This window comes from Taeniopygia guttata, chromosome 4 (assembly GCF_048771995.1).
Source record: "Taeniopygia guttata chromosome 4, bTaeGut7.mat, whole genome shotgun sequence".
Lineage (NCBI taxonomy): Eukaryota > Metazoa > Chordata > Aves > Passeriformes > Estrildidae > Taeniopygia > Taeniopygia guttata.
The window spans coordinates 32862520-32878728 of NC_133028.1; the positions used below are offsets into that span (position 1 = coordinate 32862520).

General features: G+C 34.4%; 1 protein-coding gene across 39 annotated transcripts in view; it reads right to left on the minus strand.

The window, feature by feature from the left end:
- TENM3 (teneurin transmembrane protein 3) overlaps positions 1-16209 on the minus strand; it is a 1292556-nt gene that overhangs the window by 433347 nt on the left and 843000 nt on the right. The window lies entirely within an intron of this gene.

The window sequence follows — 16209 nt, forward strand, 5'->3', positions numbered from 1 at the left end:
CAAACTAAAGTAATATATGTTTTTCATTATTTTACTAAAATTAAAGAATGAGCTTACAGAAGTATCTTTAAAATTTCATATTGTTTAAGCTTGTTTGGGCATGGCAAATCATTTCAGCATGATGAATGCCTATGCAGCAATTAGAGATACTCATAGATCTTGCAACACTTAAATTCAGAGCTAAGAGAAACAAATACTCTCATTTTTATGTAAGCCATTATTAGAATTTACTTCAAAGTAATCTGACATACTATGTCCTATTGCTTTAATATAAGCTATGTATTAGAAAATATGTTTTTCTCCGTGTTACATGGTATTAGCAGCAGCAAACGCAATTGCATAACATTGTGAAAGCACAAAGAGGTACAGCACATATGCCACTGTGGGTGAAGTGGAAGAATTTTTGACCTACACTCAGACAATCTAAAGAAAAAGTACTATGATAAAAGACCTTGGGAAATCCCACTCAAAATATCTACAAATGTCTTTTGTGAGACAGTTTTAAAAGCAGTTTCTATTTTTGCTTGAGAGCCACATAAGGAATTTTGAGTTTTTGAATTTTCCTTCGTTGCATGAGCTGTTAGCCCAGCTTTACATCAGCACAAGCGCATTGATTTCACTGAGATCCTGAACCGCAGCGCAGAGACGGCTCAGGACCGAAAGATACACGACATTCATCACCAAGGGTGGGCAGCTCACCACCAAAGTGAAGGCAATTGGATTACCTATTACAAATGCTGGAATTTCAGAAAGCACTTCAGAGCTATAACATATTATCCTTTCCTTCTTCTCATTTGTTTAAAACAATTCTTTGCATTTCATATTGAAAGAAAAAAAAAAAAGGCACTCCAAAGTGATCATTCACCTGAATAATTCTTCATGCTTTTAGATTACACTACAGGTTTGAAAGTTGCTCTGGATTTGGTCATCATTTCAGACTGTAGGCTTTCTGAGCTGGTCTCCAAGAGACTTTTCCTTTTCATTCACTTCTGACTGAAAAATAGATGGGACTTTTTTTCTCTTTCAAATATATATAAATATCCCAATTTTAAATGAAGCTCTTTCTGCATTTACTAGTAGTAAACTTATCCTTATTTACATAGGTTTCCCTAAAGCTGCTTTCAGGTTACCCAGAAATGCTCAAGTATCCTATTTATAGTGTAGGATTTTTTCTTTTCATGTATTTGTGTGTGAAAAACAGTTTTAACACTAGCAGTTCTCTTCTATACAGAAAAAAAAAAATTATTAATTCCAAATACATATTATGTATTACATTTAATACACTTTAAGTTTCTTTATGGAGAAAAAGTATGAAAAACCTAAGGAAAAAAAAAGATAATGATTTAAATTTATTTTTCAGTAAGCCTTAATGTTAAACTAATAATCAGGGAGTCCAACAGAAAAAAAATTTCTTTCATCTTGGTGTCAGCAATAAACTATCAACTATATCCTTTCTTCTGGTAGACAAACACTTAGAATAGGAGTGGACAGCTCCTCTCACTTAATAAAATAATAATTTATCTAATGGTGGGAAAACAATCTCATTTGTACATTTGCTTTTCTCTTTTAACTAACATTCTTCACTGAGCAGAACATATCTCAAGGTAAAATAAAAAGTGGAATTTCCTACAGGATACATCCAATTTGAATGTTGTTGGAATACCACCTTGATATTTAATTACAGGCACACTATCTCCTAGTTTTTTTTCCCTAGAGGTGAGAACTGTCTGTTTCTTGTGCTATCCTCAGTGACTGTCCTTACACACTTGTGTGTTAGGTGACAGAGGTGACTCCTCTGGGGTGCCTGAGTTTTACAAGGAAAAGGTATTCAAATGGTGGTTCTGTTCTCTGTGGTTAGCCAAAGGATGAGCTGTATCCTCCATGATTTTCTTCATTTCGGGGAAGCAGAGCCAGCAATACTATATATATTTATATATAATATTATATATATACTATACTAATATACAGCAAAAAACTCTACAAATTGAAAAAAAATTCTGCTATTCACTACCCAAATTTTTTCTCTTGAAACAGTCCTCTGTGCTGCTAGAATTGAGAATGATACTTCATGTACATGCTGTTATCTGACTACTGAGTCAAATTTCTCATAGACGAAGATCTGCCTATAATTTTCAAGTACAAATACCTAGCCCATAAGCTGAAAGCACAAAAAAATAAAAAAAAGTTTTTTTGCCTATTATTTTCAATAAAACTTGAAGCTGTGAGAGGAATTGCAGAAAATTTGCCAGCTATACTAGTGAAGGAATTTTCTTCCTTTATTTTAAAGCCAAAGCAAAAGATTTGAAAGGTTTTTCTCCAGTAAGTTATCATAAAAACTCAGAAAACATGATCTTTAATTTTTTATCTTACTGTAAAATCTAAGCATTTAGAGGATCTTTGTCAAGCATTGTGATAGTACACAAACCAGCTAAAATACAGCTTTTGCAGTCAGCATACCTGAAATACACGACTATATTAAAATAATACTAAATCCTACATTCTTCTTTTATCCTCTCTTGCATTTCCCCCAGAAAATTTCAGAGGATAAATGGATACATTTTATCCACAAATTAAAGTTTGGACAATACTGATCTTTTAAGTTAAAAATATGAAGTATATAAAGAAGCATCAATGCAAAATTCTTTTTATCATTAACTACTCAGAATATTGCAGATTTGTAAGTAATCATTTGATCTTGTTCATTGGCTTTTCATCTGACTCATGCTGAAGCTGTCAACTGTTACACATTTAAGAAAATATCATCATATGAATTCACTAGAATAACAAGACAGACTGAAATGAGTAGTTTTCGATAATTTAATTAGGTTATAGGGTTTTTAATATAATTCAGTAAGTATGTGAACTTTTAACTTGTGTTAACTCAATTTCCTCATGCTTTCATTTACCATTTGTTGAGGACATTACAGTGATTAGCCAAAGCCCTTCCAGCTCTTAATGTTCTCAATAAATTCTGGTTTAAATTGACTGTCACTTTCTCACTATAATAAAGTAGGTATTTGACATCTCAGAAGGAACCTGACTACTGCCTATTACATTTTCTTGAAGCATATTTTTCTAGTTCCACAAAATCAACAGATGTATAAGTTATAATAAAGATTACAATGAGTAGAAGAGCAGGTAGATGATGTGGACAAGTAGATTGCAGAGTCTCATAATTTTGGTTCTTTTGGGAAATTAAATGATATGGCATACCTTTTGTTTGACAAGCTATACAACATTATAATAGTATTTTTTTGTTACCAAGCTATTAGCAGTTTCTGAACTCTCTCAAAAAAACCAAAATATCCAGCTTGTTAGCGAGAATTCACTGTGCTGCAATACAACTGCAACAGCAGTGCTCTTTTTCTGTTGGGTTCAAAGATTAGTGTGGGCCGAGTTCCTTGAAAGCCAATCTGCTAAACTGCAAAATGGCATACTACAAATTCCACAAATTTACGTATAAAATTTTTTAAAGACTTTTCTATTTTTTTTTAATTTATTCAAGTTATTGTAAGATATATTCACTACTTACTTGGTCAAGAAAAGATCAGGAATGCCATATGGAACAGAAAAAGAGGAGATTCATAGGCCTAAGTCTTTCACTTCCTTATAATATTATGCATTCATATCACAGATATGTATCTCAAAAATATCTCTATTTTGCAATCATGGCCCACAGAGCACTCAAAATACATAGGCAAATAGTAGTGTGTTAAACCAGCATTTTTTGAGAACAAATTCTGCCTTCATAATAACTCGGCATACTGGTGGGGTTTTTCCCAACAGAAAATGTCTTCATTTTTCTAGTCTTGCTTCCCCAGACTGCAGCACATCTTGATCTGGTTTTCTGCCTCATTTCAATACTTGTGGTCCTCTTAATTAACCTCTGATTTATTTTCCAAGACAACTAATTTTGAGAAGTGACAGTCTTTTATCTTTCCTTCCTGGTAACTAGATCTTGCTAATGCCAACTTGAAATCTTCTAAAGTCTCTTGTTCTGGGTTCTCCATGGATTGAGATGAAGAACACAGCTCTCCCCTGCAACAAATCCTTCCTCTACAGATTGTCTTAGCTTCTTTTGTACTGTGTTATTTATCAAGATACTAATCAAGCATCACAAAAATAGGAGTCTCCAGTTTAGGTGCCTATATTCAAACTTGGTTTCTAGGACCCTGTTATTCTAAAATGCTAACCTCAAAGGAAAAATCTTAAGTGCTAAGCACTTTTCAAATAACAGCACTACTATAAAAGAGGTTTCAATCTGGACTTAGAGCCTACACTCAGGTTGCCTTCTTTTTTTCTTAATTTTTCAGACCCCTGCCCTAGTTTTGCCTCGTGGTAATTTCTCTTGAAAAAGTACTTTGACATCAGCAATTTCTCAATCACTCTTATACCATTATCCATTCCCCATTAAAAAATATAAATTCATATTCTCTCACAAAAAATGTTTTTATATTCAATATTTTTATAGTTCCAAGCTTATTTATTTTTATGTGAGACATTTTTCTTTCACAACAATACAAAAGGATCTGCCTTCTGACATCTATCTTCTCTCATTCTTGGCTTCATCAACAATAAAATTCATAATATTCTGTATGAATAAAATGCAACAAAAAGAAATAGTCTTGTGTTTTGTCTTCCCCCTGTCTTTTTAGTTCATATGGCTTTAAACCCAAAGTATTTATCCAAACATTTAGATATTAAGAGCTGAAATTTCACAGAGTAATTATATATAAAAAAAGAAACACTATTTTGAAATAAATCTCTAAAAGAAATTCACAGCATGGAATGGAATTTAGACTTTAGAAAGGCTTCAGAATATTGTATTTATGTATTGAAGTATTTAGCACAAGGAGGAAGTAACAGAAAAAGGCATTTTACTGGCAAACAGAAAAAATAATTTGCATTAATGTGATCTGGCTGCAGAGTTGATAATTTTTATTTGCATTGGAATTTTAATTTTGGCAGGATTATCAGGCTCAGAGCATATATAAAAATAGATGTTTTAAATTATATTAGGTCAAATTTTAGATCTGCTAAAATTTGATAGTGTTATTTAAGCTTTTTTACTGACCTTACTTATCTATTTATTTTTTATTCAAATCCTCTAGGTTTTGGCAGCAAGCAAAATTTTTAATTGCTGTATATTTTTAAGGGAAGTTAAAAAATTACTCTAAAAATTGCTTTAAAACAATAAAAATGCATCACATTTAAAATTGCTGGCTGCATTCATAAACGTAAGCTATTCTTTTCCATTTTCCACCATGGTCCTGTCATTTCTATTTTAAGCAGAAACAAATTGGACTATCAATAAATCCTATATTTTAATTCTCAGAACATGCACTGTAATTGAAGAGGACTTAGAGTTGGTCTTTTTGGCCATTAATATGTCATTTGTTTACCTAGATGGTCCATTCTTCAACTCTGAGTGTAATTTTCCATAACCTGATCTACTTTCAAAGGATGAAAATTACCTTTTCTGTAAACCAATGAAGCATGTAACATCTTTAAAATAGTAGAGTTCCTGAAGTTTTTCAATGGCCAGTGTGAAAAGGATACTAGGAGGGTATTTGGAGGCTTCTATTCCTGGTGACCCTGATGCCTGGAGTCTACCTAAAGAGAGCTTAATGATTGTAGGGACTCAGAGTAATTTCTGAGGACAGAGTTCTGATGCAAAGACACCAAAACTGATTAAATGTAGAGGACACAGGACTCACTTTACAATGGGAACTAGGTAGGAGACTTTTAGAAAACACCCATCCAGCAAACAAAAAACTCTGCATAACGTGTAAGTGAAAATGAGCTTGGATGACATGAAATCTGTGAGCGCAATGTTTATCAAAGAGAAAATGCTATTCCTGCACTACTGAAAAGCTAAATTATTTAATCTTAAGAGGCATCAAGTTTTGCACTATCAACTCGGCTACTTTCCTGGCTTTATGCAAATAGAAATATATAATCAGTTATTAGAAACAGCACAGAAAATAAGAATCCTCTTGAGACAAAAAATATGCTTGAAATACTGCTGCATACAAATCTGACCCATATTTCAGTGGGAAAATATTATTAATAAAGTATACATGGCAAGTATGCAGGTATTGCTGTATCAAATAAAATGAGAAAATGTTCCTGAGCTCTGGAAAAATGATATAAAAGAACTGCCCTTCCCTTTACAGTTTCCAGGAGAGTTTGAATGGGTACATTTTTTGGTATGTAAGACAGAATATAAACCTTAAGTATTTTGAGGCAAATCTTGATTATCTTTATGTCAGAAAGAATTACATAAGTGTAACACACACTTCTTAAAAGTAGAGTGAAATATGCTGCTTAGCAATCACCTGTTTGTAAACACGATGGGAAAGGGAGAACAAGCTCTTTTATAAGGATATCAAGCTTCTTTCTAAAATTGAAGTAATTATGTCATGTCTGCGCAATACCTATGACATGGGAGGGGAACTATGATCTACCATGTCAGTTTTGAGACAGCTGCATCTTGTCTTTTAAAAAATGATGGATTTACTATTAAAATCCTCTAACATATTTATCTTATGTATTTGGCTTCCGCTGTGTTTCCTCTTACCCTCCTGGCATTTCAAGAGTTCTCTGCCAGATCTTACAAATGCTCTCCACTAAAAATAACTGCTGACATTAGCAAGGGGCATGCACTAATCAACATTCAGAATAGGATTTTTTTACATACACTTATTAGTGCTTTATAATTTTTGTGATCTTCAGCTCTGGTTGTTAAAAATGATAAAAGTGTAAATACATTCCATGGCTGCATTAAAACATACAAGTTTATTATTACAGTTGAATTATTTTGACACTAATATGTTATGTTGGAGTTCTGAGTTGTTTTTTTTTAACTGAAATACTCACTTGCCTATCCAGTTTTCAGCAAGTGAAGGCAATTGCATGTTACCTCATTATGTGAGCAACTCAGTCTCTAAAGGAGAAAATCACGCATGTTACGGAGTAACACAACACTGACTTCTCCTGAAAGATGGCTTCTCCTCTCTGACAAAGGAAAATAGAGGTTACACATTCATTTCCTGCATTCATCATCTAAGCTTCACCCTAGGGCTTCAGAAGCCCCTCACTTCTAGTTGCTACATAAACTCTGAACTATAATGCTGCTACAGGAGCTCTGCCTCTGAGCCTTGTAGCTCTATCCAGTTGTCACATCCAAATTCATTTCAGTTTGGTGTGGTTTGGATCTAGTTGTCTTACAAAGGGATTTAATTTTTTTTTAATGGCTTTTAAAGAGTATGGCTGCTAATCAGTCACTAGGAGGCTGGGGCCTATGCCCACTACAAAAAAAATTCCAATTGCTCCCATACATGGGAATTTTCATGTATTCTCCTACTGGATACTGGTCCTTTAGCAATATGAGGCCTTTGTTACCTGTAGTGACCGGGTTCTATGTTATTTACTTGACACAGGGGAGAAAGAGCATCCAAATCACTGGCAGGCTGTCAGAAGACACTATGCATCTACTGCGAAATGTTATGGAAGGAGTCCTGTAACTTCCTGCACTGACCCAATCTAATATTTGGTATATTAAATTAATAAACTTCCAACCTGCTATTCAAATCCATCTGTTTTCATCTCGGTCCTCTGTATATCTTAATCAATGTTTCAATAGCACATATTTTAAATAAGAATCACAGATATTATATGTAAAAACTTAAACACTGAAATGAAAAAACCATGAAGACATTTGTATAAATGTTTGAAAAAATATGCATACCATTTTGCAAAGAAGAGCTTTTACATTTTTTTTTTCCTGAAATGACCTTCTAATTCTCCTCAAATACCATGATATGACTCAGAAACCTGGTGTTATGCAACTGCACTGATCCTAAGGTAAACAAGGCAGATACAGGGTGCCATCCAACAGGAAAATTCTTACCCGAGGTCACACTGTCAGTTTGGTGGTGTATATCTGGTCAATAATACAATATATCTTTTAAAAAGCCTGCATAAGTAATAGGGGATTGTCTTTCTTAGTGCAGGGGGAGAAGTAGCAAAGAGGAACTTTAGGATACTTAAGACAGAAATACTTAGTCCATAATGCTTGTTCTGCCATGGTTTCACCACTGCTGTGGCATCTGACTTTATACTATTCTACTGAAAACCACCTTTAGTGCCTATTAGAAGAGCTGAAAACCAATTAAAAATAATAAAGGGTGGTTTTGGTTTTTTTTTCCTAAATCAGGAGACTACAGAATACACACAAAAAAGGAATGCCTACTTTCATTACATTTTTCTGACAAACATTTTCTCATTTCCCCATTAAACAAAAAAGAAACTTTTTTATTACCTTTGTCTAAAGTTAGAGTTCCTGAATTGTAATATCTCATTTGCTGCAGAACACATATCAATTACTAATTCAGATTCTGAAAAGTGAATGAATTATCACATGCTCAAATGGATTTCCCAGGAGATTAATACACCTTAGTTTCCTCTTCCCTAAATTTAGAATACAGACCTTCCTTCCTAGCTGAGATCCTTTAAGAGAAAAGATATAAATTGCTCATTCAAGTAAATAAGATGTCTCAGTGCTGTTATCTGAAAGTGTTAAGAACTACCATAAGAAAAGAAATCTGTCACAAAGAGTTTAAGCTGGAGGTGAAAATTTTTATGTAGTCTGGAACATATGAGACACCATTTCAGTTTTACATCAGATTCTGTCCTGCACCAACAAAGTTACATATAAACATAGCTGAAATGCAAAGCACTTTCAGTTGAGTTCTAACTGGAAGAATCTTCTTGATGGAGCTTATCTCAAAATCATTTGAAGTCCAAAGTGTCTATGCAAAACCATTAATCTCAGAATGTGTCTAAACACTATCCTGGAGACAGGCTGCAATTTACAGTTCTCTGTGACAGGAAAATCACTGGTACACCCCTGTCATTTAACCCCAATGATTTCTTTGGTAGGCATGGGAAGAAAGGTTTTCATATTGCCCTGTCATAAAAGGGCTACAGAATATGTCAATACTTCATAATTTAACATAAAAATTAAAGCAATAGACAGGCTTTGAAGTTGTGAAAAAATATCAGCAAGGTGGGCTTTCAGATCAGTGTCATTGATAAAAACTCACTACATGAAAAGAGCTTTGGCATTTTGGGTGGGGGAAAATATGGATGTGTTTTAGTAGCAGGCTTTTGCTCTACATATTTTAAGTGCAAGATGCTCTCTAGTTTTATATAAGCCCACAGTGCAGTTTCAATCTCCAGTTACCTAATGGTGCATGTCTGCTAACAGTAGAGAATACCAGCATAATGGTCAAGCTTATCTCCTCAATAAACACAAATCTTGTCAAAATTCTTAAAGTCCCAGCTGGCTTAAATTTGAATTATGCTTATTTAAAGAGAACAGTCTCTTCAGGTTTACAGTTCAGGTGCTTCTCTTTGAAATGTGTTCACCATCACAAATCGAATTCTATATAACTTAGAACCCATCTTAAAGTGTACAAGTATTCCCAACATGTTTTCTACACAGTGTTTTCAATTGCCTTCACACACATCTATTTAGAAACTGTTCTGTAAAACACAACAAGCCAAAGCGATTCTTCATTTTACTCTTTCACCTGGTACATTACATTTGAAAAAATGGTTTTGAGATACATAAATGAGAAATCATATTCCATACCTGCCATCATTGCAACCATTTTTGTGCAGTGTGCCGCACAATTACACTCCCATTGCACACAACTCTTTGTTTACACCTGTGTTCCTGGAGCATTACCTGACAGATATCACTGCTGAGTGATAGAAAAAATGAATGCCAGAGAGACACACATGGGATTCCCAAAAGTAATTTGGTGCTTCCTAACTTGACTTGCTCTGATCTACCTGCAGAAAGACTGACATCGACTTTGAGGGATATATGTGAGAGCTACAGAACTGCATTTTTCTCGCAGGTCAGAACTGGCAGTAACTTACCAACAAAGGAGACCTGGGATAAAAACAGGCCTTCCTGTGTGCTTAGGAAACTGGGCAGTGTGGCCTCAAGAGCGGCTACAGGTAGAGCCAACCCCAGGAGACACACTGAATGTGCCATAAAAGCCATGCACTTCTCACACAAGTAGCAACTTGCGTAAGGATGAAGGAACAAACCCAGGTATTGGAGGGAGGAAGAAGAGAAGGGACCTTTAATTCTACTTGTCAATGACTGTGACTTTCAAATATATGTTTTGATTTATCTTTATTACTCACAGACATTCATAATAACAACTCACAGTCATCAACTCATCAGTACCTGAATCTGGTCTATCAACACTGGTAAATTCTACTGGACTACAAGATTCACTACCTTCTACTCAATCTGGCCAGGTATGAGTAAGAATTATATAATTTTAAGACTTCTTTAGATTTAAACAAAAGAAATGTTGCTCACATGCTCAAAAATAACAGTATGGTTTGACTCAATCTATATAAATACATATTTCTCTTCTCTGCCATGGGGACATATATGTTAGTAGAGCTACTATTTGGAAACTCTCCGAAATTAAGCTCTTCTCAAGTTATGAGCGTAAAAACAAAGGCCTTTATCCAAAACCCACGAAAGCAACAACGGCACCATTGAGGGGACAGCAACCAATTCTGATTAGAATTGTGTGTTTAGATTCAGTATCCAGGTTTAGTAGGCAGAGCAAATTATTTAAAAGAGAAATAGTGCAAAATACTTCACAAGTATTTTGGAGTAGCAGTGAAAAGCACATAAAAAACTCCTCTGACCATTAATTCATTAGCACTTGCTCATTTAAAGTTAGTTATCATTGATTAATGATAATACTATATTTTTATATTTCTGAGGTTTGGTTAAGCTATCAATACTAACTTAGACAATCACAAAGATAGTTAACTACTAATTAAAAAAAATCAGCAGCATTGCACAGCAGGTGTGGTGCTATTACCCTTACACTAGAAAAATATAAATTGTACATTTGTAAACATCCAGTTTTCATAGCAACTGCCTGGCATTGTGCCTTGCTAAGTGAGCCTTCTACAACGTACCTGAATCATGTAAAACCAAGCTGTCACACCCTGTCAAAAATCAATATTTTCTTCAAAGATTGAGAGCTGAAGATTACATGTAGATGGACTGATAGCACTTGTAAATGATATGGCTTACAGAAGGCTCCTATTAGTATTTCTGCATACTGGTGTAATCCAGACTCCTCAACTTTGATTATCATAATTGCAAAATATCGCAGTTCTGAGCCTTCCCTATGAAAAAGCACTTGGTGTTGCTGAACTCTGACAGAATGTTCACTAACCTGGACAAAAGTCCATTAGGGCCAGGGTCTTTAAATAATTTTAATTTTCTTTTTGTAGACGGTAACTCCTGTGTTCTATAATTCTATTTTTCACAGCTTCACGTTTTCTGTGTGCATGAAATTCCCCACCGTAACCTTAAATTATTCTGTCCTTCTGGTGTTCAGTGATGGTCTCTGAGGTTTGAGCTTTATTCTCCTTCAGGGTTCATTCTTCTTCTAAATACTCATCATCCATTGCATACTATAAAGAGAGTTCCCAGCAGTAGTTTTTAAAATAAAAGACAAAATGTTCAGTATCTGAACATTTAAGGCTCTAGTGTCAGTACCTGGAATGCCTCCTGTTGACAATGATGGTTATCACTGGGGGCAACTGAGATCTGTTCATTCTGAACTGTCTTCAGAAATCAGCCTTATCTGATTGTTCTTTCAGATCAAAAGAAATAGGAAGACAAAGTAAGCTGTGCATATTCTTTCACTCTACACTTTGTTGTTAAAAAAGGAGGAATCCCACTAGGACCCATAAACCACTTTTAGATATGACTAATCTTTGCTATGGATCTCTATTTTTCCATTTATTGCCAGCTGACTTACTGGATTTTGATATTTTAATGATATACCGCACTGTTAGGAATTATTGTGCAAAACATATAACAAAATCTAGATAGACAAAAGAGCATTTATTGCTTGGAGGGAAGTGGCATGTAATTCTCAGCATTTACAGCTGAGATTAGACCTTTTTTTTCCACATGGCAGATATGTATTCAGTAACAGAAATACTTGCAAAGTCTCCAAAATCACACCTGGAGCTTCTGTACTCAGGCACAGTTATCCTATTTTTAGATATTTGTGGAAGGTAGCTTGAATTGTCTCTTACAGCAGGTTCAGCCTCAGCCACTAAATTCATAACTACTTTCATCAACTGTACATTTAGCAGAGGAGGGAAATACAATTCTTCACTTTATTTATTTATTTTTTTAAAAAGCAGCATAGTTAACATTGTTTCTGACAATTGGGGTGTGAAATCCTATGTATCAAGTTCCACTTAAAAAACCCCAAATTGTAATAGAACTGTGCAGTCACACTGAGCTTCACATGTGCTGGAGTTGCAATTTTTGGGCACTTTCCCAAAACTCAGTAGGACTCCGTTGAAGATCCCTAATTTTATATAAAAAAGCATAACCCATGTGACTGGTTCCTAACAAATTAATAAATTAGCATATATTATATGCTGTTTTGTAGTGTCTGAAACAGCTAATATCAAGTGTATTACAATTTTAACATAGAGTTTTGCACATCTGGATTTTGGTACTTAATTCATATACTGCTGAAGAATTATTGGGGAGTCTCAATACAACCAACCATTTCCCTTAATTTCTAGGAAGTTTTACCTGGTTCATTGACTTGTATCATTCAGATGATCTCTCCTTGATCAATCACCACCTTACTGACATCCATAAAGCTTCTGCTCACCTTTCTGCTTGCCTTGCTATAATGTTAAAATGAATTTTTGTGAACAACATAATTTATGCAGTAGCCTCAAGCACACTCGGCCAGCGCAAAACCTCTTGTCGGTATCTGAACCTGAGACCAGTTTGCCGTCAACTCAGAAGTGTAGCATGCATGAAAATGTCCTTCCCTGTTAAATGAAGAATATGGCTCAAGCTTCTTCAGAGTTGATCTGCAGGTCAAATTTCCCTTTCAGAAAACTCTACTCTTTCCTACAGAGATTATTAAACTACATTGAAAAATCAAAAATTCAAATGTTGTTTTGTATTTTACACAAAACATACAGAAATCAAAATTTATTAAGACAGAAGCAGAATGCTACAGGAAAAAATAAAGTCCTTTATTCTTTCAAGAAAAATACTCTGTTCTTTCAACAAAAATTCAATCCTAGTAGCTTCTGGTTCACCTTGAAGTACCAACTTCAGGTTTTCTTGATTTTTATGCTTCCTGACTTAGCTCCCTTGGGCTATTCAAGTTAGATGGTTTCAATAGACTAAATACTAAAAAATCACAGTACAAAATCTATCACAAATTAGCCTTATAAATTTGTTCAAAGAACCATATACAGACCACAATAAAGATTTTAATCTCTTGAAGGAAAATAACAAAATGCTTTTTTGAAACAATAATTCATTGGCTTGAAAATAATTGTTCTTTTTGTACACTACTCAAAACACCCATGCCCTAAGTAGTTCAACTGCATTAATAATATTTGACAAACCCAAAGTTCTATTCAACCGTAAACATTTTTCCTGAAAAAAATGCAGAATTTTTTACATAGAAATTATAACAATACTATTACTATTCTACTATCCAGTTAGTATCAATTTTTTCAGAAGGGCAATAACAGTATTTTCTTTTTCTAGATTTTAGCACCTGGGATACTTACTCTCTGATCCTAGACTGAATAACATCTCTATTAATGTCAGGAAGCCACAGAACTAAAATCAAGTTTTGCCAAACAGTAGAAGGTCCTAAAAGACAGTACTGAGAATCCTGGATTGTGCTGATGTAACACTACCGTAGGCACAGATCTGGGATGCTGTAATATTTAGTGCAAAGACAGAGTTAAGTTACAACAGGAGAGAGTAAGTCCCTGTAATCCTTACCTACTAAAGGAAAAAATCCATAGATGTCCAAAAATTTATACAACACAGTGGAAACCATAAGTTCTTTGTATTGGGGTGAGAACGTTGCAATCTTAACAAACAATCAACACTCATGTCATTGTTATGAAAGGAAAATAAAGCAAGAAAGGCTGTGTCAATAATAACTTCTGTCATAAAACTTTATCATTAGAACATCTATTAAATATCAAAATCTCTACTAAAAATGCATCCTTTAACACAGCTTACAACACCATTTGACTGTCCTGAATACAATACAAAATGCTAGTACTTAAGCCAAAGGAGAAGCTGAAAATAAATTATCACAAAAAAGTAATGATAAAAACAGTGAGCAAAGACTTTCATTGGAAGTAATGTACTGTATGGAATTATTGATTTTAGCTTACTATTTACCATAGTAAATGCTCATAAGAGAGGTCTGGAAGAACGGGGATTTAAACATTAAAAATTGCAGGACATTTTTTAACTCCCTACAGCTGAGGTTTCTGCTGAGGAGTTACACTATTGGGATCTGCCGACAACTGAAGAAACACAGACTTACTGGGAATAATGCTATGGGCCTTACTTGGTTAATGAAACAGACCTTGAAGCCATTATGGGGGGTATCAAAAGAACCCCAAGAAGAACCAGGTGCATCATCACAGGACAGCTCTGCACCAACAGCAGGAGTACTGAGGGGTTGGTCACATCATTCAGGAAACAAGATGTTTTAATAGTGTGCCAGCCTTGGAAGTCATTTGAAGCCATTACCTATTCATGGCTTCAGGTCTACTGATGTAGAAATAAAAAAGAGTTCAACTGTATTCAAACAAACAACAACAAAAAAAGAATGGAATAAATCACAGCATAGATGTATATAGCTGATGCTAGCTTTGTGTAAGAGAAGTACAATCCGTCTTCTGCATAAGTATTTGTGAGGTCTTGTATGCGAGCATTCACTCAGCGGGTATGACAGTCAGATGGAAGATACAATGGCCTGGTATTACCTTGGGGATCATAATTTTTTTAAAAATTATCTTCTGGAAATAAAAACTGAGTTTATTTAGTGTTAAGATGCATGCCTATATTGCTTTTCTCATGTGGTCAAGATTATTCCTTTTACTGAGCAGGATACAGGAAGTTACAGGTGAATTAGAAAAAGCTGCAGTAGGGGAAATTTAGATTTTAAAAATCAAACTGGATTCCTTTAACCTGTGGACAATGGAAAAGAACATCTTACATTGGTCCACTATACTAAAACATGGTTTGTTTTGGCTTGCAGGTCTAAGCCAAAGATTCATTTATGCTTCTACATAAAAGCAATTCCAAACAGCAGCAGAGACAGATATTATGAAAATAGTCTTTTAGTTTATCTCACATAGGAACATTACAAAACACACATTTGTGCTGACTGTTTTAGTTTAAGAACTAATTCCAGGGTAAAGGAAATATCCTTTATTTATTCAATTATTACACCTTCAAATATCTGAAAAGAATTAGAAGAAGAATTAGAAGAAGAATTAGAAGAATTAGACTGCTGCTCCCAAGTTTCACATATTTTAATAGAGTACCCTTCATACATTCCTTCCAAAGTGGAAAACAGGCTTGTTGCTGTTGAGTAAGAAACAACACAGACTCACCAGAAGGCTGTTTTGCACAGCATCTCTCTTTACTACAAAATTCTCTTTTATTCTGACTGTTCTGATACAGACCGACCAGATTGGTCATAAGTCAGTACATTTCACCTGACTGGATAATTAACAAAAACCTCTTTCTTATCAAACAATATTTGAGAACAACAGGAAAACAGAGTAGGAAAATACCACCTGTAGGTTGTTTATAATAGCAATCTATCCTTGTTTCTCTGCAACTCCCTAAAGTCTCACAAGTTGATCCTGAGAAAACTTATCTGGTTTTCTTGCTCTCTGACCAGCCTGCCACACCCAGACAGACTAAATTAAATACTAAAAAAAGCAAACAATGAAAGCAATGTATTTCAGTAGTGTAGATACTGTGATCATATGCCTACAGTAACAAATAGCCAGCCAATAAATACTCTTAAGTATTCAACTGAACCAGAATTACATATACAACCTAGAACAAATGGTGCATACGTGTATTTCTCTACATGTACTTTTCATTCTGAAATGAGCATAATTGAATCTAATAATACATGGTCACAAATCATATTTGATTCAGACCAAAACAAATTTAAGAACATATCTGTAAGTATATTTAAAAATATTTGTATAAATAGTATTTTGGACATTTTTACTGCTTATTTCTCTAATGGCCATAATAAGCACAAA